This window comes from Mustela lutreola, chromosome 2 (genome assembly GCF_030435805.1).
Source record: "Mustela lutreola isolate mMusLut2 chromosome 2, mMusLut2.pri, whole genome shotgun sequence".
NCBI lineage: Eukaryota > Metazoa > Chordata > Mammalia > Carnivora > Mustelidae > Mustela > Mustela lutreola.
Window position 1 is genome coordinate 65230945 of NC_081291.1, and position 26479 is coordinate 65257423.

Consider the following 26479-nt stretch of genomic DNA (forward strand, 5'->3'; position numbering starts at 1 on the left):
GACCACAGAGAGAAAGCCCACATGCTTGTGGTGAGTCAGAGTTTGTGATAGGTGTGGATGTAGGTCCCACAGAGGACCATGCAGGTCAACATCTGTCAGAGGTGGGGCCAATTCTCATGTAGGACCAAAGCCCATGATAGCAACTTCCCACTTCCTTCAACCCCCAGTGCTTGGCAACGAATCCTCTGCTCTCTTCTTCTATGACTTTGACTATTTATGCACCTCATGGTCATGCAAACACATAGTATTTGTTTCTGTGACTGGCATATTACGCTTAGAATAAGGCTCTGAGGGCTCATTCCTGGTTCTGCACATGATAAGTTCACTTCTTTGAAGTTGGAATAATATTCCACTGCACTTAGATACCACATTTTCTTCATCAATTTTTCAATTCACCTGTGTATGGACACGGGGGCTGTTTCCATTTCCTGGTTATTGTGTAGATTGCTGCAGTGTTTATAACATTGCAGCTCTGTGCTAGAGAAGCTGGTTTCCTTTCCCCTCATACTATGCCGAGGAGCGTGACCACTGGATCATGTGGTACTTCTATTTATAGTTCTTTGAAATACTCATTACTGTTTTTCATTCATTATGTCTGTGCCATTTTACATTCTAACTGTGTACCAAGGCTCTGATTTCCCTTATTCTCACCAATACTCCCTATGGTTCTGTCTTTATCTTCGTCTTTCCTTAGCCTCCCCCTACCTCCTCCCCTTCCTTTTCCTTTCCTTCTTTTCTTTCTGTAACTGGCATCTGAACAAGTGAGGTGATATCTCATTGTCCTTTGAATCTGCACATCCATGGTAATCAGGGATGAAGAACAGGTTTTCATATGTGTGTTGGCTATTTGCACATCTTCTTTGAAGTAATGTCCACTCAAGTCTTTCTCCCATGATTAAACTGGGTGGGTGGCTTTCTTGGGTTTTGTTTTTTTGTTTTGTTTTGTTTTGTTTTGTTTTGCAATTCACATGCAGGAATTTCTTTTTTTTTTTTAAGATTTTATTTATTTATTTGACAGAGAGAAATCACAAGTAGATGGAGAGGCGAGCAGAGAGAGAGAGAGAGGGAAGCAGGCTCCCCGCCGAGCAGAGTGCCCGATGCGGGACTCGATCCCAGGACCCTGAGATCATGACCTGAGCCGAAGGCAGCGGCTTAACCCACTGAGCCACCCAGGCGCCCCAGGAATTTCTTATATATTTTGAATATTAGCTCTTTTTGCAATGTGTATTTGCACATGTCTTCTCCCTTTCCATTCTCTCCATTGTTGAAGAGACTATCCTTCTCCATGGTGTAGTCTTGGCATCCTTGCTAAGGATCCTGTGCCCGTGTATGTGTGTTCATTTGGGGGCTCTCTATGCTGATTCATTGTTCTCCCCGTCTGTTTTTATGGCAGTACCATATGGTTAGAGTATTGTAGCTTGCAATGCATTTTAAGTCAGGAAGAAAAGAGCTTCCACTCCTCTCATGCTCGAGATTGTTTTCGCTATTTGAGGTTCCCTGGGGATTTTGGTATTATCTGTTCTGTTACTATAAAATGACATTGGGATTTTGATATGGGTTGCATTGAAAGGTACTCTGCTGCTACTATGACCTGGGGCACTGACCTTACCATTTTGGCATCCCAGGATCTCAGAGAGTAACTGGGATATGTGCACAGGCTCAGGAAATACCTGCAAATAAATGACCCAATCAGGCCAGCACACACTCAGCAAGGAACAATGAAGGGATGGGCACTTACAACTTGATCTTTGGATTCTACAGTTCTGCTATCCAGAGTGCTAGCCACTAGCTTATAACTCTCTGTGTATAACTGGTTTTATTCCATCATTCATTAACTCATTTAATTCCAAGGAAAGGAAACATCATATTGCTCAGTCACACTAGCCACATTTCATGTGTATCCCTAAGAGTTGGAAATGGGTCCTTACACTTGGTGATGAGAGCTATAATAAACTTGAACAACTAAGTGTGAATGGTGATTCCTGTAGCATCTCTATCACACCTCAGTTTCACAACTGCGATCAATGTCTTACTGAAGGGTTCTGATTCCTCCAAGCCTAACAAACTTCTGGGAACCCATAGAAAAATTCAGGGAGATGCTGGATGACTCACCACAACCTCAACTAGTGTAGGAGGAATGGCTGGGCCCTCTCTTCAATAAAGGGATTGCTCATGCCTGTGTCTCTATAGATTTGTTTGTGGAGATCCTGGACAATGATACCAACCAGAGTGGAGAAGACATTCCTGATACGAACAGCACTCAGGTAGGAATCAATGGGAGAGGGTTCCAGGTAACAGTCAGGTTGCAACCACTGATCTGGAGACTGCAAAAGTGCAGTTGAAATCAGAACAGGAAAATAGGCATAGAAGACTGATTTGCTCATTTCATTTCTTAATGACATGAGAGGAATTGTGTCTGTAGGCTTTGAGTGTGCAGTCCTGGAAAAAATCTGTTCTTGCTTTGCTCTCTGCAACTTTCGTTCCCATGAAACCTGTACTCCCCTCCCTTTGAAACTGCTGAATGTCTGACCTTGGTTTTGTTTGCTTGGCACCTCTTGGGAATTGTGCCCCAGAGATTATGGGACCATTCTGTTAATGACTTATCATGACTGTATTCTGGCAGGGACACAACTCTCTCACAGAAACCTGGCCTAGTGTGTGCCAGGTGGTAAAGGAAGGATAACGGTCACCTGTACAACTTCTAGGACTTGTAACACCATCTTCCACCTTCCTTCCTACCTTTCTCCCTTTCGTCCTTCCCTCCTTCCTTCTTTTCTTCTTTCTTTCCTACTTCCTTCCTTCCTTGCTTCCTCTTTTCCTTCCTTCCTCCCTTCCTTCCTTCCTCCCTCCCCCACCACTCCATGCCACTCTACCTCCTATTTCCCTTCCATCCTTCCATCCATCTTCTCTTTCTTTCTGTCATCCTCCTTTCTCTCTTTCTTTCTTTCTTTTTTTATTTCCTTTTTCCTTTCTACCCCTCCCTCCCTCCCTTCCTTCCTTCCTTCCTTCCTTTCTTCCTCTTTCTTTCCTCTTTTTTTTTTTTTTAAAGATTTTGGTTATTTGACTGAGAGATATACAGCAGGAGAGGGAATAGAAGCAGGGCACGTGCAAGAGGGGAAAACAGGCTTCCCACAAAGCAGGGAGCCCGACGCAGGGCTCAATCCCTCAAACCCTGGAACCATGACCCGAGCCAAAGATGAACACTTAACAACTGAGCCATCCAGGTGCCCCTGAAACACCATAGTTCTATGGTGCTTGCACCTCCTTAAGGACCCTCCTTAAGGACCACTCCCACAGCTGCATTGTTAAAGAAATTCCTTCTGGCATCATTGCATATACTCCAGTGTCTTTTCCCAGAGTCACATAGGGCATGAGCTTCTGTCAGAAGAAGGTCCGTGTGCAGCTGCTCCAGGGTGGGCAATCATTCTAGAGAACTGTGTGAGGGGCTGCTGGGCCTGTTTCAAACTCTTGTACTCACAGCTCCACTGACCTGTCACTTGTGATCTTCCTGTCATTGTCCAGTCCCAGGCAGAACCTCTGGGCAGTGGGCCAAAGGGTCACTGCTCTTCTCAGTACTAAGGACTCTTACTGGATGGCATTGACTTTGCCCCCATCACATCCTTGTCATGACCACCCTATGACCTTTCCTCATGCTTTTCTTCCAATGGTTAGGGCAAACCCCTTGCAGATGCTGTATGTTTGTGTGGCCACACAGCTGTCCATTTCCCAGGGCCTCACTGAGAGACTAAGGGTAATTGGACAAGTTAATCATCCTCTAAATTTCACTCACCCTTTATAATGGTTCTAGGAATTGGGGTGGGGTGTAATGTTGTCTCTTGAGTATGGTCATGTCAGGCTTAGAACAGACATGGGCTACATGGAGGTAGTTGATACTTTCTCCCTCAAGGTCCTCAGCAATGCCAGACCCAGGACAGCAACTCCCCAACAAGAAGAATCAGTGGATTTAGTGAGTGGGTGTCAGCACATGGATTGTCTGTCCTCCAGTGCTTCCCTTAACAGTAGAAAGGAAATGAAGCCTATCTTACGAGAGGAATAGGAGGGGGACGTGGCAGGAGGGGAGTCAGGAGGGAGGAAGGTAATAACAAGCACAGACTCTCATGGGGACAGTGATCTCCTGCAGGAGGGACAGGAGGACACAGGTATCCATCCATTCCTGGTCTTGGAAAGAAGGTGAGGCTGGAAAAGCAGGTCAGAGAACAGACACCCACTCCCTCCCTGCAGACATCAAGGGCTGGAGCCTGGAGAGGACTCAGAGCTGAGGGCCAATCGCCCAGAATTCAGGGTACTTCCTTCCTGGAGCAGCAGGGTCTATGTTGCTACCTCTACTAACTCCGATCCTTTCCCATGGCCACCCCCACATCGTCAGTGCCATCCATATCCACCCAGAGTCTACTTTGCAGATTCAGAGGATTCGGATGAACACAGCAACGTGATGCCCATAACACATTCCTTTCTTTTGTCTCTTTTTGCTTTCTCTCTTTGCAATGCATAGCCCATCTTTATAGCTCTCACCCATTGTCTCTCTTTATGAGGCTCACCCTGAGGAGCCTCATCTCATCCAGGTACTTGAGGCCTTCTCTCTTCGGAGTCTAGGAGATGTTTCTGCACCCCCTTCCCTAAACTAGGGTCTGTAGCACTGATTCATGGTGAACAGTCCTGAATGGCCCAGCAGTGAGCCAGGCTGGGACTCAGAAGGGCCAAGCTGGATGGGCCCCAGAGAAGGCCTGGCCTGGTCGTGTCCCACATGGGTGTTTTCCTATCCTGGGCATTTCTGGTCATGCCTGATTCTTCCCTTCCTTTCAGATATCAAAAACTTCGCTATTACAGGACCCTAGAAGAAGAGCAGAGGGTGTTGTTTTGCAGGAGGAACATGAAGAGCAATTCTAAATGTGAGATGCCTGCCATTGAATGGTAAGGCACAGGTAGCTCATCCCTCCCTCAACAGACTCGGTTGGGTCTACAGTGGAATCAACCACACTGCTGGCCCAGCTGCTATTGCCTGCCACCAAGAAGTAGACAAGAGTATGGTCATAATCCAGGCAGCACATGAGATTATGCCCTGAGATTATTCCCCCATGGAACCAGGACCCAATCATGCATGCCCTTGAGCAGGAAGAGCTATGTCCTCCTTCAGCTGTTTGATTAGGAGGCAGGGATCTGGGTGCCTGTAGGACCACCAGGGATGGGAGTGGAGGAGGTGTGTGCATTGATTTATTTCTGAAGAGTGACCTTGGAGATGTTCTTCATGTCACTCTGCAGCACACAACCCTGCCCTCCCAACCTGATAAAATCAACAGAGACTTTCCTCTGTTAATATCTAGGTGTGATGAGACATTTGGGGTTGGGTGTGACCACCTCCAGATTCAGGCATCTGGCAGATGAGTGAAAGACATAGGCCCTCCAATGCTCATGCCAGCAGGACACCTCAGCTCCCCCTGCTTTGCATCCCTCTGGACACATGGCAGGCACTGGTAGTGAGGAGGGGATATTGTAGGATCCCTATCTGATTGTCAGTGCTCCGTGTGTGTAGGTCCCCTGAGCCCTAGGGTGTTCTTCAGAAATTAATCAATGCACACACCTCCTCTACTCCTGTCCATGGTAGCCCTACAGGCACCCAGATCCCTGCCTCCAAGTCAAGCGGCTGCGGGAGGACATAGCCCTTCCTGTTCAGGTGCACACACCTGCTCATGGTGGCAGGCAATAGCAGCCAGGCCAGCACTGTGGGTGTTTCCACTCTAGATGGACCAAGTAAGTTGGAGAAGGGATGAGGCACATGTGCCTTACCTTTTCATGGTAGGCAGCCCCCTGAGCGTCCCCCTTGTGGGAGGTAGGGGCTAACTTCATACCACCATTTTCCAATGTGACTCTTCGGCTTCTCTAGATTCTGCCCTAACTGGCGGTCAAAGCCTTCAGAGAGATTTCTTATCTGTTCCCAGTGTAAATACGTCCAGTGGTTCAGTATGTACAATGTGCAGTCTCATTCCCTCTGGAGTACAGGAGCACCCAGGAGCCACTGTGCCACCCACAGCACCCAGATACGCCCAGGGCCAGTCCACAGAGAAGTCATGTTGAGGGCTCTCAGAGATTGGGAAAGGGGCTGCCAAGCAAAAGAAGGACCCACAGCCACAAAGAGGCAAGGCTATTAGGGAAGGCACCCTGATGACATGGCAGACACCATCTTCATTCAGTTTCTGGGGATCCATGAAAGCTTCTCTTTCTTCCAAAAGGCTTGGGTGCTACAGAGGTACCTCTAGCCCCCAGAGCTCAGATGTATGTCCCACCAGAAATCCTACCTCTCTTGTAGGGGCTGTCCCAAACATGCCATATGATCTCATACAGCTCTACCTCATGTTTCTCACAGCTGCAGAGGAGGACACTCTGGCCATATACCATGCCTAAGTTCTTTAGGGATACTCATCAACCATGAGCCAGACGGGTGTCCAGTTCCAGCTTTGGTACTCCTGGAACCATCAGACAGCAAAACATTCAAAATAACTATTGAGGGGCACTTGACCGTTATAGGCCTCAGAAATAAGCTGTGTACAATTCTAACCTGGAGATAAGACCGGGGACCCCTGAAGACAAGACAAAGAGACCCTCTGAGACTGCCACCACCCCTGAGGTGGGTTGAGAATGACTGCTGAAGACCTAGCATCTGAGGAGGAAGCAGCACTCCAGGTCACGCCCAGTGCACTTTTGGGAGACACTGAGGCCATCTTCAACAACAGCAATGGACAGCCTTCCCTGCCTGCAGCAAGGTCCACTTCTCCTCCAGCTGTCCTCTAGCCCCCAGCAGGAATACAAGGAGGGAAGATGCAGGAAGACACACAACTGCCAGGGCCCAGTGGCTACCCTGGATTCCAACGGAGGAGCAGCTCTGTGCATCCTTTATCTCAGAGGGGACACAGCTTGTATCAGAGCTCCTTCCAGTCACCTCTTCACAATCACTGTCCCCAGCTCTGACTTTCTGGCTGACTGACCCCTGCTGACTCCCATTATCAGAGAGGGCTGACTTGCTGGGTTCCCGAACCAGTGCCCCTGCTCCCTCCATCTCACCAGGCAGGGAGTCTGCATGAGAAGCCCATCTCCTGACTGGCCAGTTCCAGAAGCAGCTGCAGTCCCTCTCGCCATTTATGGTGAACCTCCTCCCAGATTCCACACTCATGGGGAAAGGGAGGAGGCCCTGTGCAACCCAAGTCCTCAGTTACAGCTAAAGCACATGCCAGTTGTGCCTTCCCTCCTGCTCCCAGCACTTCTGAAATGGGAGTCCCCACCAGACTCTCCTGTTTTCAACTGGTAGAGCTCCCCTTCCACTGCAGTTCTTGTAGTGCCCATCCTCAGGCCAGCCTGCCCATCACTGCTGCTGCCATATCCAGCCTATTTTCAGCACACCTGAAGGTCCAGCTGCCCAGCCAGCCTGTGACCCTGAGGTCAACCTCATAGAGATAACTGTTTTGAACCACTACTGCCCCTAATATCACTTTGCCAGGGGCCCATCCTCTCAGAGCTCCCTGACTTCAGATGAAAGCCTAGCATTGCTGCCTGCCCCACTGCATTTAGGGGGCTCCTTTCCCAGTCCTCTCTTCTTAGCAGACCTATCTCTGGTGAACACAGCAGGAGCATGCTTGCCTTGAAGATGCTGCATCCATCCCCTACCCAGGGCTTGTTAGACCCTAAACTGCTGGATCATGGACCCTGATGTTTTCCTCCAGGTCTGGATTGTCTTCCTTGGGGCTCAAAAGGCAAGTGCTTGGCCTCAGGAAATAGCTTCCTTGAGAATTACCCAATGTCCGTCTTCCTCCCAGGCTGGACCATGTGTGAGCCTCATTTAGAAATAAAGAAATGCATGGATAGGCCTACCTCTGTGATCCTGGAGCCAGCTGAGTGCCTACAGATACAGCACTCCAACCACAGTCCCTGTCCTGCAGTGTTGCCCAAAGGTGGATGTTTTAAGGCTGTTTGTTCAATCCATGTGGCCTCAGTCTTCAGAGCGAAGCTGATGGAAGTACTCATCTCATATTTCCCTCAAAGCCTGGATGTGGTGGGACTCCTTCTGCCAAACTTGACTCCTCCCCTCTCCTGGCTTCCTTCCCAAGGCCCCCATATCTCTTCCAGAACTTATTATATATACTTGTTTCTGTTCCTATATATGATTCTGATTTTCTTGTGCTCTGTCAATTAAGGGTTTGAAAGCACTGATTTGGGTGAGAGGTGGCATGGGAAACAGACCTGTTTCAATTTTCCTGTGGCTCAGCTAATAGAGTATAGACAGTAGCACACTTTGGTGGCTAGAAGAACTGAGCCCTGCATATGAAAGTGTGTTTGGGACTTAAGGATGCAGCCCAGGGTATCTAGGGTCCCAGCGAACAGATACACCAGGAGACTTATCCCTGCCTGCTGGAACTGCAGCTGCTCAAGCACCACTCAGACCTGGAGCAGGCAGGACATACCCTGTACACACCATATGGGAGGGGGGGGAAATGGCAAAAGGGAGAGGGAAGCAAACCATAAGATCCTCTTAACAATAGAAAACAAGGGGTGCCTGGATGACTCACCCAGTTTTGGCCTTCAGGTCAGGTATTGATCTCAGGGTCCTGGGATCAAGCCCCTGGGATCAAGCCCCTGCTGAGCAGGGAGCCTCCTTTTCCTTCTCCATCTGCCCCTTCTCCCACCCCTCCAGGGGTTTCTCTCTCTCTCTCTATTTTAAGATTATTAAAATCTTAATAATGGAGCTCAAACTGAGGGTTGATGGAGGGAGGCAGGTGGGGTTCATGGGCTTCGTGGATGACGGGTATTAAGGAGGAAGGGCACTTGATATGATGAGTTCAGGGTGATTGTTGTATCCAGGTAATGAATCACTGAATTCTACTCCTGAAATCAGTATTTCACTGTATGCTACCTAGCTAAAATTTAAATAAAATTTTGAAAAGAAAAATAAGAAAAAATGAAAAGAAATTAAAATAACAAACACAAGCCTTCTCAATGCCATAAGAATGGATTTTAAAGACAGAAGAAGCTGCTATAAGGAACTCATTAGAAGAAACTAATTTTGTCATAACACAGATCACAGTTAAAAGTAAAGAAGCAGAAAAAGTTAAGCCACCATGGTAATAGAAATTAAATGTAACCCAGAGTAGCTACATTCATTTCAGACAAAGCTGACTTCAGATCCAGGAAAATGAGCAGGGATAAAGAGAGGCATCATATAAAGAGTAGGGGGTTCATTCTCCTAGAAGACATAAACCATCCTTCACCTATATGCACCTCATAATCCAGCATCAAATTATGTGACATAAAAACCATTGATGATGGGAAAGAAAAATGGAAAAATCCACTCCCTTGGTGGACTGATATTCAAATACCAAAATTCACTCAGTATTCCACCGTGAGACCTTCCTCTTTCAGTAACTGATACATGCATTATGCATAAAGTCTTTGAGGATGAACAGAATAATATCTTCAGTCAACTAAATCTAAAAGAGATTCATGAAATAATGTATCTAGCAACAGCACAATACACAGCCTTCCCAAACTCAGTGGAGCATTCAACAGAATAAGCACATTCTGCGGGGGGAAACCCACACCTCATAAAATTTAAAACAAGAGACCTCATGCACATTATGTTCTCAGACCCAGAAGAATGTGACCATAGAAGGAAAAAACAGAAAAATGACTAGAACATTCCAAAACCTGTTGAGGCTACACAACATGTGGATCAAACAGACAACACTCAAAAGAATGTTCAAATATTTTCCAATTAGTGAAAATGAATATACACCATTATAAAATGTATGGACCACAATGAAAGCAGTCCTTTGAGGGAAATTTAGAGCACTAAATACATACATTAACAAAATAAAGATCTGGAGCAATCTGCTAGATAACAATGTAAGTCTCAAGCAAACTAAGAAAAGAAAAGAAAAAAAAGAGAGAAGGAAAGAAAGAAATAGAAAAAAGGAATACTTTCTGCAGAGATTGATAAAATTGAAAATGGGAACTCAATAAGGAAAATCAGTAAAACCAAAAATAGTTCTTTGAGAGGATTAAAAAATTGGGGCATAAATATTTGGAATTCTTAGGCCTCCTTGATGGATAGACCCTTTAATTATGATATAATGCCCATGTTGAGCTCTTCTTACAGACTTGGTTTTAAAATCTACTTTGTCTGATATAAGGATGACTACCCTTGGTGTATAGCTACTCTGGCTTTCTCTGGACGTCAATTGCGTAACAAATGTTTCTGCATCTCCTTACCTCTAGTCTCCTGATATCTGTAGTTCTAAAATGAGTCTCTTATAGGCAACTTACAGTTGTTTTTGTGTGTTTGTTTTATCCATTTGGATGCGCTATGTTATTTGATTGAAGCATTTAGTATTCCTTTCTAAATGAATATTTTTAAATTTTTTCAATTTATTTATTTTCAACATAACAGTATTCATTATTTTTTACCACACCCAGTGCTCCATGCAATCCGTGCCCTCTATAATATTCAGACCTGGTATCCCAACCTCCCACACCCCCGCCACTTCAAACACCTCAGATTGTTTTTCAGAGTCCATAGTCTCTCATGATTCACCTCCCCTTCCTATTTACCCCAACTCCCTTCTCCTCTCTATCTCCCCATGTCCTCCATGCTATTTGTTATGCTCCACAAATAAGTGAAACCATATGATAATTGACTCTCTCTGCTTGACTTATTTCACTCAGCATAATCTCTTCCAGTCCCGTCCATGTTGCTACAAAAGTTGGGTATTCATTTAATATTTTTATTATTTCTATCATTTTTTATTATTTTTATCATTTTTTATTATGTTATGTTAGTCACCATTAACTACATCATTAATTGTTGATGTAGTGTTCCAAGATTCATTGTTTATGTGTAACACTCAATGCTCCATTCAATATGTGCCCTCCATAATACCCACCACCAGGCTCACCCAACCTCCCAACTCCCGCTCCTCCAAAACCCTCAGATTGTTTTTCAGAGTCCACAGTTTCTCATGGTTCATCTTCCCCTCCAATACCCACAAGGGGTCAACCCGTCCCCGCACGCTTCTCCCCTCTAAAACTTTCAGCTTGCTTCATGGAGTCCACAGTCTCTCATGGTTCGTCTCCCCCTTTGATTCCCACCTCTTCATTTTTCCCTTCCTGCTCCTAATGTCCTCCGTGCTATTCCTTATGTTCCACAAGTAACTGAAACCATACGATAATTGACTTTGTCTGCTTGACTTGTTTCCCTCAGCATAATGTCCTCTCGTCCCATCCACGTTGATGCAAAAGTTGGGTTCAAACTGATGATTGAAAGGGATGAATTTAGGGCCATTGGTTCCCTGCAAAGTTGGTGTTTCTGGTGCTGTTCCTTGGTCCTTTCTAATCTTTGTTCCTTTTGGTCTTTTTTTCCACATTCAAAAGCACTCTTTAATATTTCTTGCTGAGATGGTTTAGTGCTAACACTGTCTTTTAGTTTTTGCTTGTCTGGGGAACACATTCTCTCTCCTTCAATTTCCTGTGTAATGGTTATATTGAAAGACTTCCAAACAATATAAATAAATAAATAATAAACAGGCCATATCCTATACTGCCTTGGGCCTGAAGCTGCAGGATGTTTTTCAGAGTGTACACTCTGCTATTGTGTTTTGCTGCTCCTTCCCTCAGGTCAGTCCTCTCCAGAGTTTCTCCTTGCCTCTAATGCAGAGTGTCTGGACCTTGCCCACTGTATGGCAAGATTTAATTAAGTGTGCCTTGGTCTGCTTGTTAAATGAAGCTAGAGCTCAACAGAAAAGAAGCTAGACCTTATTTTACCTGAAGCTCTGAAGTACTCTCTGATCAGTAAACCTTCTACATGGGAGGGATCTGTGCTGGTCTTCTGTTGAGAGGGGTTAGCCATACAGATTCTTAGGTGAACTCACCTTGCTGCAGATGCACTTGCAGGGCACAGGGGTCAGGGCTTGGTGTAAGCGGCTCTGGCCTCTACTTGGTGGCACTGTGTTGTTCACTGTAGTTGGTCAGTGCTGATGGGTGGGGGAGAAAAAGGCAGCACCGTACTCTCTTGTTCCCAAAGACATGAGTTCACACCCACCACTCTTTAGATAACCCTCATAGAAGGGAATCACTTGCCCCTCTTGTGTCTCCGCCTTCCATTCCATCCCTGCCTTTACCATTTGTGTCCAAGCTGCCTGCCTGCCAGTGGCACAGCATTTTTGTGTTTTATGACAGGTGCATCTGGCTTTCAAAAATCCCAAATTTTAGGGCCTGGTGTGGCTTAGACATGCACAGATTCTCTGGGGAGGGTTTAGCCACCCTGTGGCCAGGGGCTGGTTGGTGCCAGAAAATGGTCACATGACCACAGCATGGTTGATAACACATTATAAAGGGCATCAAAAAGCCAGCACCAAAGTTCACTGCCCTCCGCTAGTGTCTTTCATCCTATACTAATGAACAGGAAAGCTGTTTGGCACCTGCCTGGTCTTTGTGTCCAAAGTGTCCCTGCCAACTGTCCCAAAGGTACTCCAAGAAGAGGAACTGTTTCTCACCATGCAACCCAAGGGATCCTCAGAACACCCTGCCTACTCTCAGGCCTCCAGCCTCTGTCCCCACAGGAGCACCACCAAGCCCTCCAGGAATGAACCCAGCAATGGTGTGGGTTTCTAAATCCCAGAGAAAATATTCCTTCACCTTTCCAGCCCTGGGAGTGGTCTTTAAGGAAGAGAAAATGAAAGACAGAAGCAGGAAGGTGATGTGACAAGTCCTGCCAGTTAAGCCAGAGAGAGTTGCCTTCTCACCCAGCACATGACACACACTAGAAGAATTTAGTCTCCATGTACAGGTGTCCCTGAGAGGGGTCTTGTGTTGCCAGAGAATACATCCACCATAGTTCCCTAACAAGAGGATCCTCATTCTTCATGCAGAATTCCCAAGTGCTGGTAACGAATGAAACTAAGATTTGACATTTGGTAGTGGCAAAGGGAGGCATGTTCCAGGAGAGATTACTTTTTAGAGAACAGAGCAAGAAAAGATGTGTACAAACCCAGCACACTCAAGATCCCTGGATGCAATTCCTCTTACTATTATGTCATGAAATTATAAAATAAACAAATCCATCTTCTACACATATTTCCCTTTCCTTTCTGATTTCATATTCACTTTCCTCAGTCTCCAGGTCATCAGGGGCAACCTAACTGTTACCTGAACCCTCTCCCACTGGCTTTTACTCAGTGTTGTTTCCTACCTAGAGAGTCTTCCACCTCACTTCTGGAGTTCTTGATGTTCTCCACAAGCCAACCTCTAGAAACATAAGCAGGAGCAAACATTTTATTAGACAGAGAGGCCCGGCCATTCCTCCTACTCTGGTTCAGATTATGGTGGGACATGCAGCATCTCCCTGATCCTTCTAGTTGGATTCTCAGACCTATGCTGGCCTTGATGGGGTCAGAACACTTCAGCAAAACAGTGATCACAGTAGCAAACCTTCAAATGAGACCGAGATGATAAAGGAATTGTCATTTGCATTCTCAGTTCTACAGGCCCATTATAATGCTCACCTCCAAATTTAGCAATATGAAATTCCATCTGTCCTAGAAAACATGAAATTTTCCTAGTGTGTCCCTGTAAAGGGAGCTTACTTTATTTTATTATTTTTATTTTACTTTAGTTCATTGAGTTGATAAATGATTTTGTAAAGTTAACTTTAGAGAGTCACATTTGTCTAGGGTCTATTGTTCTGAATAGCACAGCTCTAGAGTACAAAGAGGAAGAAGAAATTACCTCTCCTTCCCTGCCTATTCCTTGCACAGTATTTGCTGACCTGATCTGACCATTCAAGCGTAGGTTTTTCAGTGGGTTCTTGCACTAGAGTTGGGCATTACCTGAGGGCTTGGGAAATAAAAACAGTAAGGTCAACAGCCAGGTCCTAGAAAATATCATATACAAGTTCAGTGACACACCTATAAAAATCCCAATATCATTCATAGAAAAAACAACAAAATCTTAAAATACATATGGAACCATAATGGACCCCAAAGAGCCACAGCAACACTGAAAATAAACAACAGAAATGGATGCTCCACACTTGCTGACTTTCAGACACTTTAGAAAGCTACACTAAACTAACCAAGGTGGGGCAGGCATAAAAATAGGCACATAGACAAATGGATCTGAATAGAGAGCCTGAAAATAAACTCTCACATACATGGCCACCTGATCTTTGGCAAGGATGCCAAGACTACACAATGAGGAAAGAATAGTTTCTTCAACAACTGAAAGAAGGAAAAGGCAACCTACAGAAGGAGAGAGAGTATTTGCAAACCTTATAGCAGAAAAGGTGTTACTGTGCAAAAAGGAAACAAAAGGAACTGACTGAATCTGAGGATGGGGAGAAAACTTGATCTCGTGGCTCCAAAGGAAATAAACCAATGGCCAACAGGACTGTGAAAATATGTTCAACCTAACTAGCCATCAGGGAAGTGTAATCCAAACAAATCCCACATCCTTTGGGATGGCTTTTATCAAAAAATGAAACAAGGATAAAACAACAAAAACAACCACCACAACAAAACAGGTGTTGGTAAGAATGGGAAAACGTCAAATGTGTGTATGCCATTAGTGGATTGGAATATGGTGCAGCCATCATGGAAAAGTGTGCTGAGTTTCCTCACATTGCAAAGAGAACTCCCCGTGGATCCAGCAATCACACATCTGGGTATTCATCCAAAGGAAATGAAAGGAGTATCTCGAAGACACGCCTGCAATTTCATTCTCATTACAGCACTTCCACAGTACCCAGGATATGGGAAAAGGCCCATTGTTCATTGACACTCAATGTTGAATAAATGTGGTATATCCATACAGTGGATATTATTTAGCCTTAATAAAGAAGAGAATGCTGTCATTTGTGGGAACATGGAAGACCTGGAGTTCATTAAACTAAGTCAAATAAGCAAATGACAGAATAGGACTGTATGACTGCATTTCTGTGAGCAGTCTAAAATAATCAATGTTATGGAAGCAGAAAGCAGAAGGGTGCCAAGCATTGGTGAGTTGCTCTTCTATGTGTATAAATATTTAGTCATGCCAGATGGAAGTAGAGATCTGCTGCTCAGACATGTGCATTGAGTTAACAATACTGGGCTGTCTACTTGCCAAATTGGTCAAGAGCATTGATGTAATGTTATGTGAGGTTTTTTTTCCTACCAGTAAAGCAGAAGTAAAAGAAAACACAAATGTTAAAAGTAAAGAAAGAAGAAAAAGAAAGAAAAGAAGAGAAGAGAGCAGTGGATGGGAGGAAGGCAAAAGGATCACACTGTTGGTTGAGAAGATGACAGAAAGGCACTCTCTGTAGGTGTTAAAGATGTCTGCACAGTGTTCACTGTTGTGAACCGGAGGCTGTGTCCTTTTTCATCTCCATTTAGGAGGGAGCCAAATATCATCTAAAGTATGCACAAGGTGCATTCAGGTACTACTGCCTCTCCTGATCTTGAATCTTTGGAATCACTCACCAGCAGTGGAAATGATGATCTATAGATTGAGGATTTCTAGGGCACCCTTTATCAAGTAGAGTGTTTTTGGGGGCAAAGGAGCTGCATTGGAAAATCAAGCAGTCTTATGCTATTGTTTGATTATTGGGGGGAAAAAACCTATATGGAAATCAAATCCTATTAAGACATGCATTTCTCACAGAGTTGATGTTCCAAAAAACAAAACAACAAACAAAAACAAACAAGCAAAAACCTAAACCATAACATGGTTCAGTGTCCATTGCTATTGACTTAAAATAACCACCTTGACTTGCTTATTTGTAGAGGCCTTCAGAATAATCCATCCATCTCCCATGGTCAATGGATGGGATATGAGTAGTGACACTCCTGTCACACTCCTGAGGTTCCCTTTCCCCACATACAAAATGTACCCCTTCACCCTCTTAACTAGGAAGCTGAGTGCCCACCCTGATGCTCAGTCCCTGAAGAAGACCTCTTGTCTCTCATTTTGTATGACACTGTTTTTGCCCAACACAAAAGAACCACTGCAATGATCAGTGGTGGGAGACTCATTCTCCAAACAAGAATGAGTTTTATTCTATTATTCCTTATTCTGAAGGTAAATGCTAGACCTCAGTGGGGAAAGAGGGAGTGAATTTCCCTCCCCAAATTCCTGGTACTCCTCCCTTCTAGATTCCCACCAGGTCTGGGTGTGGGCATGCAGTGGCACCAGGAGCCACCTGCTGAAGGAAGGAGCCAGCCCCAGCACTCACTGCTTCAGAGGGACTTGGGAAGACTCACTTAGATGAAGAGTGTTTTGAGTGGGTGAAGTGGCAAGACTGAGGGACCCTGACCTTTTACAATTTCAAAAGACCTACCATGAGGTGAGAGTCATTATTAAATGGAATTGTCACTGACTCTGTAACAGGAATTGGGAAGCATGATTTTGTTGATCTTGGGGACAGTTATCCTCTTCCTGGCTACTGATGAGATATGTTTTCCTGGTTAATGGGTGTATTCTATCTGGCATATCATGAATAATATTTGAATTGTACACTTTGATTAATTTACACATGCTTATGCACTCATGATGTATGGTGATGGAAACTTATTTGGAGAGTCAACACCATTAATTGTTCTGTGTAGGGAAACATAACTCTAGGAAAACACACAAAAATGCACAATCAAAACTAGAATCACTGCACATGGATTCCCATACTGACACACCTACTTCCCTGCATGCAGACCTACCCCACTTGCTTCTGAGGACTGTACAACGTGGCCACAGGTCTTCCCCTAGAAAATCCCTTTGTGTTGCCACATGCCATATTCTCAGTCCCACCAGGAAGCTGGAATCAGGTGGCTTTCAACACTAAACTGCCAGGACAGCCCTACCTTTCTCATCTCCCAGATTTCTCCTCAGAAAGTGAGTGATTCCAGAATACATACTGCCTTCACTATCCCCCTGACCAGTCTGCTATTACAGAAAGAAAACCCTCTGAGGATCCTTTCATCCAAGGTCCTGCTTGTAGAGCTTTCTTCTTAAGTTGGTGACAATAGAAAACCAGGTGAAAATCTGTGATAGAGACCAGAAAACCAAAAGGCAAGAAGAGGGGAGGCCTACCCATGGACAAAGGCATCAAATTTTCCTAAAGAATGTATTCCTCCCAAGTCCCTTTGTGTCGGCAGTTAGGGAATTATTTCCAGGGGGGGAGAAATTATTACTGGTAAAAAGATAACTACCTGATACTCCAATTGTTTCAAAGTCTTTGGAATTAGGAATCCGTAGGTAACAGGTTTTACTTAACATTCAATCCACTAAGTTGTATATATCAACGGGCATGGGCATGCTCATATTTTTATATCTTCACTCACTTTAAAATGCAATAAGGTGAAACAGGAGTCAAGATGGTGGAGAAGTAGCAGGCTGACACTACTTCAGGTAGCAGGAGATCAGCTAGATAGCTTATCTAAAGTTTGCAAACACTCACAAATCCAAATCCAATGGCAGATCGAAGAGAAGAACAACAGCAATTCTAGAAACAGAAAATCAACCACTTTCTGAAAGGTAGGACTGGCGGAGAAGTGAATCCAAAGCTACAGGAAGATAGACCCCGAGGAGAGGGGCCGGCTCCCGGCAAGCGGCGGAGGAGCACCAGAGCACAAAATAAAGACTTTTAAAAGTCTGTTCCACTGAGGAACATCACTCCAGAGGCTAAACCGGGGTGAAGCCCATGCAGGGTCAGCGTGGCCTCAGGTCCTGACAGGTCACAGAAGGATCGGGGGTGTCTGAGTGTCGCAGAGCTTATAGGTATTAGAACAGGGAAGCTGGCTACAGAGACAGAGCCTAGGAGTGAGCTCCCAGCTCGGGGTTACCTTGAACTGGTCGCAGGCTCTGTGAGCTCAGAGCGCAGCCAGAGGCCAGGGAGACGTGAGTAAATGCACGCTGTTCTCTGAGGACGCACTGAGGAGTGGGGCCCCCGGCTCTTGGCTCCTCTGGGCCAGAGACCGGCAGGCCACCATTTTCACTCCTGTCCTCTGGAACTCTACGGAAAGCGCTCAGGGAACAAAAGCTCCCGAAAGCAAACCAAAGCGAGCGGATTACTCAGCCCATCCCCTGGGTTGTACAATTCCACCTGGGGCAAAGACACTTGTGAATCACTACAACAGGCCCCTCCCCCAGAAGATCAACAAGAAATCCAGCCAGTGATGATGACCATTTTCTTCATTGGAGAATTGTCTGTTCATATCTTCTGCCCATTTTTTGATATGATTGTCTGTTTTGTGTGTGTTGAGTTTGAGGAGTTCTTTATAGATCCTGGATATCAACCTTTTGTCTGTACTGCCATTTCCAAATATCTTCTCCCATTCCGTGGGTTGCCCCTTTGTTTTCTTGACTGTTTCCTTTGCTGTGCAGAAGCTTTTGATTCACTAGCCATCAGGGAGATTCAAATTAAAACCACATTGAGATATCACCTTACACCAGTTAGAATGGCCAAAATTAGCAAGACAGGAAACAACATGTGTTGGAGGGGATGTGGAGAAAGGGGAACCCTCTTCCACTGTTGGTGGGAATGCAAGTTGGTGCTGATGAGGGAGCAGGAGGCTGGCTGAGGACAAAGTAAAAGCTGGCGCCTTGCACCCCCCTCTTCACCCGCTCCCCTCCGTATGTGTAGCATTCCTCAGGCACCCCTGACTGCCATAAAAAGATAAATAGTTAACTTGCAGGGATCGCAATCCTGCAGAGCAGGAATCTCCCTTGCTCTACAGATGTCCTAGAGACCTAAACAGGGAGGTTACCTTATCAATAGCACAAATTTCCAGAGGCAAATAACTCTTGGTTCCTGAAGCCCTAATGTCTCCCTCCCACCATAAACTGGAGGTGAAAGACCTGCGGATCCCCTTACCCAAGAATTCAACACTGCCACAGGATGCAAACAGCAAGAGGTTCTTTATTATATCGCAGGTGCCTGCGGGTGGTCAGCGCGCGCCTGCGGGTGGTCAGCAGCTCCTGCTAGCTGAGCACACCTGGCTGGGGTGGTGCAGGATTTTTATAGACAGGTACAAACAAGTCCCGGATGGGACGGGGCCGATTGGCTGACAATTTGAACATTTGAAAAAAGGCATACTTGGTGTTAGCAGATTGGCTTTGGAAGAACCCCTCGCGGGAAGAGAAAGGCGGGAAGGGGAAACAAAGAGGGGAAGTTTAACCTTATTACTCAGCAGAAAGACATCCTGTCTACGTGACTATGCAGCCCCCTTGCCTGCATGACCTTGCCTCGGCTATTAGGAGAAGGTATCTTGTTCAAACAGGAGACAAGTGTCACACCCTAAAAGCCAAGCGGTTACAGAAAGGCAAAAGAGCAGTTAATTAATTAACAACTGGGGGGAAGGGTCTTTCAGAGGAGGCTGAGGTAGAACGGAATGTAAATGATAGCAGGATCATAATACCCCACCAAGAATCTCCCAATTATCTTGATGTTAATGCCTGACCTAAAGACGACATTGATCAAGCCATAAGGGCAAGGACTCCCCCCCCCCCCCCGCACCTTGTAGGCCCTCCCTAACATGTGAAAACTCTGTTGAAACCTCCCATCCCTTCACCACCTCCCCCCAACCGCGGGGTATATAACATGCCTACCCTCACAACCCGGGGCAGCAGCTCTTCCTGCCCACGGGTCCTGTCCCCGTGCTTTAATAAACCACCATTTTGCACCAACGATGTCTTAAGAATTCTTTGTTTAGTCATCGGCTCTGAACCTCTTCACCCCACCGAACCTGACTTAGGTTCTGGGACTTCATCATTTTAGCCTCTTTGCAGAACAGTGTGGAGATTCCTCAAGAAATTAAAAATAGAACTTCCCTATGACCCTGCAATTGCACTCCTGGGTATTTACCCCAAAGATACAGATGTCGTGAAAAGAAGGGCCATCTGTACCCCAATGTTTATAGCAGCAATGGCCACGGTCGCCAAACTGTGGAAAGAACCAAGATGCCCTTCAATGGACGAATGGATAAGGAATATGTGGTCCATATACACTATGGAGTATGGATGGCCCAGCAACCTGGGTTTACTAGAAGAAGGCTTATTTACGTAATTATCATCGAATATGTCAGGAGAAAGTTTACTAGCTGACTCATTTGGGCAAACACATTCCACAAAAGCCCCTTAGTCTGGGGTCCTGGTGTAGAGCAATGAAGGCCTAGGTATGAGCGGTGAAGGTATCCTAGGTCCATTTGCCCTGTTTCCTGCAGAGGAGATCTAACTGATAGATCCCACTGAGGCCATGCAGTGTTACAGGAGCTCAGTCCTTTCCTAAATTTTGCAATCCAAATCATTTCTAGTGGGTTAAAAGGCACCCCAAGGTAGAGTCCTTGGGAACTGAAGAAGCCTACTGAGGCCATGCTTCCAGAAAAGTAATGAAGGTCCATTACCAAATCCCGACTCCTGGGTGGCGTCCCACACAGGGTATGTCAGAGGTTTTAGGGGTCAAAAGCGACCTGAGGCGTCCCTCAAGATACGCTATTGATCGCCATCCTGCCTTCCTCAGAAGGCATTCCTGCCGTAAGAGGCCCTGGAGGGGTGCCGGTGTCCCTCCACTTCCCCATTGCATCCTAGGCTACAGATGGGTGCCTGGTGAATGGACTAAAACGCTTGTGCCATGCTATCGTATGTCCTGAAGACTGCATACTGTTTTGCCATATTAACCCACAAAAACGCTAGAGAAGTTTTGGCAAGGGAAATTACTCAATTTCATAGCTTTAGGCGGTTTGCAGAAGACACTCTGAGAAACAGTAAAGATCGAAATCTATCATGGTCTATGCGACATTCCAACACATGTGGTCCTTAAAGCCAACTTCCCTAGGAAACGGTCCCCGGTTGCGTTTTAATTCAATCGGGTACTGGTTTCGGCCGGCTCCCAGTGGAGGTCCCACGGCCAGAAGTGGCTAGACCGGGCATGTGGAGGGGATCACATTAGATCAATCAGGAGGAAACCTCACACGGGAGTCTTAAGATTGGCAGCCGTCCTGGTGACTTAGGTGGCTATCCCGTGCCCAAGAGAGACAACTTTCTATAAGAACAGGAATAAAGAGAGGCCATCAAGTTTCTGGGTCTTATTGCCATTCCGGCCAGGGTACTAGCTTACAGCCAAAAGGCAGACGCTCTCCTCCCCATGGAGTAGCCACGGGCTAGAGGATTACAGCCTGAGCAATTGACATGCAAGTGTTCCAATAAGACCATACTCCTTGAAAAAGCCCTGGAATGAGAGTACAGGAAAAGGAGAGAAAGTACTCACCAATTTTGCACCGAAGCTCAGAGTCCAAATGTAAAGACTCGCAAAACTCCTGGCTGGCTCGCCAAAAATAATGAAGTCCCAGAACCTAAGTCAGGTTCGGTGGGGTGAGGAAGTTCGGAGCCGACGACTAAAGAAAGAATTCTTAAGACGTCATTGGTGCAAAATGGTGGTTTATTAAAGCACGGGGACAGGGCCCATGGGCAGGCAGAGATGCGGCCGCCCCGGGTTGTTAGGAGTGGTTGGTTATATACACAGGAGTTGGGTAAGTGAGGACAAAGGGGTGTTCAGAAGGGCTATTGGGGCAAAGAATACTATCAGGATATTGAAGGCTTAGTTTCTATCAAGTAAAGACAATTGGAAGTCTGGTGGAATGTTACATTCCTGCTATCAAGCATCCTTGTTAATGAGATTTAGGTTTAGATGAAATTTAACTTTATTTACTTTTCCTTCTACCTCCACCTCCTTCGGTTTTTCATGAGGGGAGGGTGACATTAGGGCTTGAGGAACTGAGTTCTGTGTCTTTGGAAATTGGGCTATTGATAAGGTAACTTCTTTGTTGTAATCTCAAGGACATTTGCAAACCAAGGGAGACTCCTATCGTGCAGGATTGTGATCTCAGCAAGTTAACTATTTATCATTTTATGGCAGTCAGGGGTGCCTGAGCAATGCTACACCTATGGAGGGGAGCGGATGAAGTGGGGGGGGTTGCAAGGCGCCAGCTCTTGCTTTGTCCTCAGCCAGCCTCCTGCTCCCTCATCATGCCTCCATCAGAAAGGATGAATACCCAACTTTTGTAGCAACATGGACGGGACTGGAAGAGATTATGCTGAGTGAAATAAGTCAAACAGAGAGAGTCAATTATCATATGGTTTCACTTATTTGTAGAGCATAACAAATATCATGGAGGACATGGGGAGATAGAGAGGAGAAGGGAATTGGGGGAAATTGGAAGGGGGGGTGAACCATGAGAGACTATGGACTCTGAAAAACAATCTGAGGGTTTTGAAGGGGCAGGGGGGTGGGAGGTCGGGGTACCAGGTGGTTGGTGTTATAGAGGGCACGGATTGCATGGAGCACTGGGTGTGGCACAAAGATAATGAATACTGTTATGCTGAAAATAAGTAAAAAATAAATTAAAAAAAAAAAGAAATATTCCCAAGCAGCTGCCGAAACTCCCTTTGTTTCAGGGAAGTTCCTGTCTTCTCTGGCCCAATGTGGACTGCCTAGCCCCTCCCCCCTTGCTGGCAGGGAAAGCATGGCATCTGAAGTGGAGTGAGCCCAGGTGGAACATGAAATCTGTTAGCAAAGAGATGACTAAACTGATGGTTAATTGTCTGTCTCAGGGCTTTAATGGGTAATTGTTAAAGTAGCTTTCAACGTCTTTGGTAACTTGAAACTTTGAACCAAATGGGATAAAATACTAGAGTGCTGGTTGCTGAAACTGGGTTTACACTTTTAAAATCTGTTGGTAAACATGTTTTGTGCTTAACTGATTCATAAATTTGCCTTCTAAGAATTCTGTTGTAACAGTTCACAATTGGTTAATACTTAGTCTTCACTAGAGATTGAGATGTTTCTAAGAAAATGTAAATGGTTTTCTCTTTGCCTGCCCAGAATTGTAAATGAGATCTCTTTGACTCATTGACTCATAGCCTTTGACTAAGGCTTTTCCTTGATATGCTAAGTTACTCAGGAAGTACTTCTAAACCAATGATAAATCTTGGGTTACATTTGGGTAAATGCTGTAACTGCTCTAGAGGTTCTATACATTTCCTAAAGTTTTAATGTTTTGATAGTGTCATCACTTGATATTTAACCATATCTATTCTGAGTTCTTGTCACTTGTAATTATTTTCATTCTCTTGTAAAATGACTTCCGCCTTAAAGGAAATTCATATGGGAGACTTTCAGGACAAATACAGGTCTTTGATATGTTGAAATCCTGAAACTGAAATGGGTAAGAATGTCCAGAAGTAAAAGCTGCATTCAGACTAAAGCAGAATTAGCAACATGGGATTAGATGAACTGAAAGATTATAATGTTTTGTCTCTTGATGTTTTGTCTTATTTTAAGCATTACTGGTTCTGTAATGTTTGCTCTTCCAGAGTAGAGAAACTTTTTCTCAAGTTATCTGTAACTTACAGAGATGTAAAAGTATTCATTTGTAAACAAATCAAGGCATTCAACTTTTCTCTCTATCTGAACCCTCTGAAACCAAAATGTCTCAGAGCAAGTATTCTTTCTTCCATGACAATCAGTCATTTGCATAAGTTCAATAAGAATCTGTTCTCCTTGTAACAGGACACCATTGGAAACACTGGTTATTTCACCAAGGCTTTGACTGGAATGTCATATTTGAAAAGAACTCAGATATGATCAGACAGCTTAAAAGAACTAAGGTTGACTTTATAAAACCTGGAGCCGTAAAGCCCTTTGGAACTGTTGGCCTGATACCTTGCTTACAGAATTTCCAAGAGCCTCACTAGGTGAGTAAAGAATGTCACTTCCTGGCAGGTGTAGGAACCTCAGGAAGAGGAATTCGCCCAAATCAACAGGTATCACAGGCATGTCTGATGGCAAGTATGTGGCTTCTGGCCCGGAGAGGCTACTAAAAGTTCAACCTAGAGATTCCTTATAAGAAGTTCCAGAAAAGCAGATTCTAAAAGATCTATATGATCACTCACTGTTCTTGCTGAGCTTATGTAAATAAGGAGGCCAAGTTTGTTAAAACTGGATTTGTTTTTCAAATAAATTAGTCCAGATTTGGCTACCTCTGGAAATGAGGGTTATTTTAGAGAGAAAAATTGTGTTTTAATAACACACCTTTATGGATGCTAAATTCTAGATTTGGTTGTCTTTAAATGTTTGTTTACCTAAGCTAGACAACTTGAGGTAAACTTCAGAGAAGTTGCACAGTCTTGCTTTTGCCAGTCAGTCAGTCTCTTGGAGGAGGAAAGTTCAGACAATTGAAGGATTTGAAGGGAAGGATCTGACTGAGTTAGTGGAAATAGCCGCTGAGGACTATGAGTCATGATTGCAGGGGCTGAGAGCTCTCTTACAAACTCTGCAGGAAAAAGGGCATCAGGTGTCAGCAAAGAAAGCACAGCTTTCTCAGAGCACACCACTTATTTAGGCTTTGATCTCCACGAGGGAGTTTCTTGGGATGGTGGGCTACTGTAGGCTGTGGATACCGCAGTTGACAGAGATGGCCTGACCTCTCTACAAACTGACTAAGGGAGGACTCACTATGCAATGGGTAAAAGGCAGTCTCTTCAACAAATGGTGCTGGGAAAATTAGACAGCTATGTACAGAAGAATGTAACTCGACCACTCTCTTACATCATACACAAAGATAAACTCAAAATGGATGAAAGACCTCAATAAGAGACAGCAATCCACCCAAATCCTAGAGGAGAACACAGGCAGTAACCTCTTCAACATCAGCCACGGCAAATTCTTTCAAGACACATCTCCAGGGACGCCTGGGTGGCTCAGTTGGTTGGGCGGCTGCCTTCGGCTCAGGTCATGATCCCAGCGTCCTGGGATCGAGTCCCACATCGGGCTCCTTGCTCCGCAGGGAGCCTGCTTCTCCCTCTGCCTCTGCCTTCCACTCTGTCTGCCTGTGCTCGCTCTCACTCTCTCTCTCTGACAAATAAATTAAAAAAAAAAAAAAAAATCTTTAAAAAAAAAAAAAAAAAAAAAAAAAGACACATCTCCAAAGGCAAGGGAAACAAAAGCAAAAATGAACCTTTGGGACTTCATCAAGATCAAAAGCTTCTGCACAGCAAACAAAACAGTCAACAATGCGAAAGGCAACCCACAGAATAAAAGAAGATATTTGCAAATAATACTACAGATAAAGGGCTGGTATCTAATATCTACAAAGAACTTCTCAAACCCAACACCCAAAAAACTAATCAAGTCAAAAAATGAGCAGAGGACATGAACAGACATTTCTCCAAAGACATATGAATGGCAAAGAGACATCTGAAAAAGTATTCATCATCATTGGCATCAGGGAAATTCAATCAAAACCACATTGGGATACCACCTTACACCAGTTAGAACAGAAAAAATTGACAAGAATCAACAAATGTTGGAGAGGATGTGGAGAAAGGGGAACTGTCTTGCACTGTTGGTGGGGTTGCAAGCTTGTACAGTGACTTTGGAAAACAGTGTGGAGTTTCCTCATAAATTTAAAAATAGAGCTACTCTATGTCCCAGCAATGGCACTACTGGACCCCAAAGATACAGATGTAGTGAAAAGATATAGATGTAGTGAAAAGAAGGACCATATGCCCCCAATGTTCATAGCAGCAATGCCCATAATAGCCAAACTGTGGAAGAAGCCCAAGATGTCCTGCAACAGACAAATGGATAAAGAAGATATTGTTAATACATACAATGGACTATTACTCAGCCATCTGCAGGGATGAATACCCAACATTAGCAACAACATGGATGGACCTGGAGGAGATTATGCTAAGTGAAAAAAGTCAAACAGAGAAATGGAATGTAAAGAATAGCATGGAGGACATTAGGAGAAAGAAGGGAAAAATGAGGGTGGGGGGAAATCAGAGGGGGAGATGAACCATGAGAGACTATAAATTATGGGAATCAAACTGAGGGTTTTAGAAAGGAAGAGGGTAGGGGGATGTGTGAGGCCAGTGATGGGTATTAAGGAGGGCACATATTGCATGGAGCACAGGGTGTTATATGCAAGCAATGAATCATGGAACACTACATCAAAAACTAATGTACTCTATGGTCACTAACATAACGTAATAAAAAATACATTAAAAATATAAAGTTATTATGATGAGTTAGTAAGAAACAAGACATAGGGGAGACTGGGCAGTTCAGTCAGTTGAGCATCTGACTCTTGATTTTGACTCCAGTCATAGTCTTGGGATCATGTGATTGAGCTCTGTACTCAGCATACTGTCTGCTTGAGATTCTTTCTCTCCTTCTGCCACTCCCCCAACTTGTGCGCTAAATAAATAAATACAGTAAATTTTTAAAAGAAAGAAATAAACAGGAAGTAAATACTTATTTTAAAAAGTGAGGGCATGGGGCGCCTGAGTGACTCAGTCATTAATGGTCTGCCTTCAGCTCAGGTCATGATCCCAGGGTGGGAAGAGCTCCACACCAGGCTCCCTGCTCAGCAGGAAGTCTGCTTCTCCCTCT

The 26479-nt window shown here is 44.8% G+C and overlaps 1 protein-coding gene across 4 annotated transcripts in view; it reads right to left on the reverse strand.

Moving 5' to 3' along the window:
* Positions 1 to 26479, reverse strand: part of LOC131824343 (cytosolic 10-formyltetrahydrofolate dehydrogenase-like) — a 96092-nt gene that overhangs the window by 23432 nt on the left and 46181 nt on the right. Inside the window, exon 4 of one of the 4 annotated variants that reach the window (XM_059162011.1) lies at positions 21777 to 22118. The exons of the other annotated variants lie outside the window; for them this stretch is intronic. The gene's annotated coding sequence lies outside the window, so the exon portion shown is untranslated. Of the gene's footprint in view, positions 1 to 21776; positions 22119 to 26479 lie in introns of those variants that run through there. 4 annotated transcript variants of the gene reach the window in all.